This window comes from Octodon degus, unplaced genomic scaffold (assembly GCF_000260255.1).
Source record: "Octodon degus isolate 3935 unplaced genomic scaffold, OctDeg1.0 scaffold00001, whole genome shotgun sequence".
Taxonomy (NCBI): domain Eukaryota; kingdom Metazoa; phylum Chordata; class Mammalia; order Rodentia; family Octodontidae; genus Octodon; species Octodon degus.
Window position 1 is genome coordinate 8694083 of NW_004524577.1, and position 3396 is coordinate 8697478.

Consider the following 3396-nt stretch of genomic DNA (forward strand, 5'->3'; position numbering starts at 1 on the left):
GGCATGGTGTTACACTTAGGAGCTAAGGCAGGACAATTTCAAGTTCGAGGCCAGCCTGGGCCACACAGTGAGTTTGAGGCCAGCCTGAACTGTAGAGGGAGACCCTGTCTCAAAAATAAAGTAAAATGATACCAGGTATCTCAGGAGCCCAACCTAAACCATCTGCAGGCTGCCTGTGTCGCGGCCATATGGCAAGATCGGGGTGAGTGTTGAGGACCAGGCTATGCCATAGATTATGGGGAACCTCAACTGACCTGGTTTAAGCACCCCCCAAGTCCTGAGGTCAGTGTGACCTCGCTTTGGGAACAGGGAGTATGTAGAAGGCCCATGCCCCTTGGCTATGGGTGGAATGCTAATGGCCCGTCCCTCCTCAGGCCAGATAGCATCTGCTGAGGGCGGCTGTTACTACACAGGCATTTGGGTTTGGAGAAAATGTGGCTCCTCGGCTGATTTAATCCTTATCTACCCCTTTCCTATTGTTACTGTTCTGTTGCTACCCTTCCCCCAGCTTCTAGCTAGCCAGTAAAAGCCATTCAGGAGGCAGCCCAGCCAGTTACTAGAGGCAAACTTCTCTGGGCTCCTTTGTACTCTGAAAGTTGTTTCTTTCTCTTCCTTCATTCCTGCCATTTACCCTGCAGGTATTGGAGGGTGGGTCAGCCCTAGGTCGGTCCGGGCAGGCGAGGAGGTTGGGGGTGGAATTTTGCAGACCCAATTCAGATGGGGAATGCATGCCGCCAGGTAGTTATACTTCTTCATGCAAATTTTTCACTCCCTCTTCGGACTCAGTTCCCTCATCTGGGAAATGGATTCTAACTTCCACTTCGCAGAATGGTTTCAGGAGTCTGGGAGGTGGTTGACAGGTTCTGGCCCTAGTACAAAGTGCTAAAATCTTCAGGATGGCCATCTAATATGGCTGAAGCCCTTAAACAAAAGCCCGTCTTCCCAAGACTACCTCCCCATTCTTCTCCAACTCAGCTCAGGATATAATTTACTTTCACCCTTCCCGCTGCCTCAGGGAAGACCCCGTCAGTTTCTCAGGTATATCTAAACATCCCCTTCCAACACGCCCCCCCAAAAGCCATAAAAGCCTCAGCCTCCCTTTGTCTAGTCCAGAGAATTCCTCATCCTTCCCCACATTCTCTCCCGTGTCCTCAAAGAAAATAAAGCTCCTTTCTCTTCTTCCTTCTGCCTGTTTCTTTGCTGCGCCGAGTACCTATCATTCCTGAGGTAGAGCCAGATGTGTGGCTCCCCCTGTGATCCCAGCCCTCTGGGAGGGTGAGGTAGGGCCATCACAAATTAGAGTGAACCTGGACGATGTAGTGAGACTCTGTCTCAAAATGAAAAATAAACGGCCGGCCAGATAGCTCAGCGGACTAGAGCTCCTGCTTAGGCAGACACGGTGACCAGGGTTCGATCCCTGACACCGTAGGCCCCGCTGGCCCTGCCCCAGGGGCGCACAGAGATGGCGATTGAGGCTGGCGTGGTGGTGCGCATCTGTAATCCCAGCATTTGGGAGGCTGAAAACAGGAGGATCACTACAAGTCTGATCTGTGGAGTGCGACCCTGTAGACCTTGCACTAAATACATTAAAAGAAATGTTCTTCTTTTAAAGAAAAAGAAAAAAGGGCATACAACACGTCTGAGAATCAGCAAATGTATTATCTCTATCGCATTCTACAGATGAGGAAGCTGAGGTTGAGCGAAGAGGCCTGGCTTGCCCACAGGCAGCTCCTGAGTGAGTCTGTCTCTAGTTAACACAGCCCCTTGGCACCTACAGAGGAGTGTCCCAGGTTCTGGGTCCCCGAGCCAGGGCAACGCCCCTCCCCCCCTTGTCCCTTGCCCACACCCAGGGTTGCTCACATAGGTCTGCAGCAGCGTTGATGTATTCTTCTGCATGTAGAGGGCCAGGCTGTAGGCTTGACTGATGGGCTCAGCGGGGGAGATGGGGGCTGCCAGCCTCAGGGGTGGTGACAGCAGGCTCAGTAGGCAGAGGGCGGCTGGCAGAGGAAATCAGAGCTCAGCATGCAGCGTCAGGCTTATTCATTCATCCTACCAACCCCACGAGGTCCGCAGTTACCCTGTAGTTCCAGGGCAGGGCAGTCACCCTGTGCACAGTGCAGGACAACGCTCGAACTTCCCTTGATCTCAAGACTCACAGATTCAACTTGCTACTTGACACTTTCACTTGCACATTAATAAACATCTTTTCTTTTTTTTTTTTTTTTGCAGAACCAGGGATTGAACTCAGACCCTTGCGCTTGCCAGGCAAGCACTTATTCTACTGAGCCATCTCCCTGCCCCATCCTACCCCCTTTTTTGGTGGGACTGGGGATTGAACTCAGGCCCTTGCACTTGCCACGCAAGCACTTATTCCCCTGAGCTATCTCCCCGGCCCCAAGTGTTTCTTTTTTAAAACCTGAAAGGCTGTAAGAATTTACATGGCATCCTAGCTCAGGGGCCATGCTAATTTTCTCCACATAATTCCAATTTTAGTATAAAAGCAAGCACATTATACATGTTTCTGGCTCTGAATGCTGATTACAAGGATGTGGTTTTTCTACATCAGGTACAGTAATCCTAGCACTCTGGTAGGCTGAGACAGGAGGATCACAAATTCAAGCCTAGGGGCTGGGAGATGGCTCAGTAGAATAAGTGATTGCCTGGCAAGCGCAAGGGCCTGAGTTCAATCCCTGGTTTCATCCAATAAATAAATAAATAAATAAATAAATAAATAAATAATAAATAATAAAAAATAAAAAATAAATTACCTGGGCTCAAACTTGTGAGCAAGCCACTATGTCGGGTTCAACCCAGGAAGAAACACCATAAACTCAAAATATCCTCTACTCAACTCAGTAACTTCCCACAGCCCCCACATTGTTCTGGTTACAATTTACTGAGATCCTGACTCATAATACAAAAAAATAAAAGAAGGCTGGCGCCTTAGCTCATTGAAAAGGCCCTGAATTCACTCCCAAGGAACAACAGCAATGAAAAGGATATGGTCTCTGTATTGAGTGGTATTGTCTTAAGCTGCACATGTATGACTTGTGCATTTTTCTTTTCTTTCTTTCTTTTTTTTTTTTTTTGGCGGAACCAGGAATTGAACTCAGACCATTGTGCTTTCCAGGCAAGCTCTTATTCTACTGAGCCATCTCCCCAGCCCAATTGTGCATTTTTCTATATATTATGTGCGTGTGTGTGTGTGTGTGTGTGTGTGACACTGGGGATCAAACTCAGAAACTTATGTTTGCCAGGTAGGCACTTATGCCACTGAGCTATATCCCCAGCCCTATATTTCTTACTTTTAGTGAATACTTTATTTATTTTCATTTATTTATTTATTTTTTTTGCGGAACTGGGGATTGAACTCAGACATTTGGGCTTGCCAGGCAA

General features: G+C 48.2%; 1 non-coding gene across 1 annotated transcript; it reads right to left on the bottom strand.

Annotated features, from left to right (window-relative positions):
• Positions 1 to 2410: 2410 nt before the first annotated feature.
• Positions 2411 to 2517, bottom strand: LOC111815253. The gene has a single exon (XR_002819982.1). It is a non-coding gene; the product is annotated as a U6 spliceosomal RNA (small nuclear RNA).
• Positions 2518 to 3396: the final 879 nt, after the last annotated feature.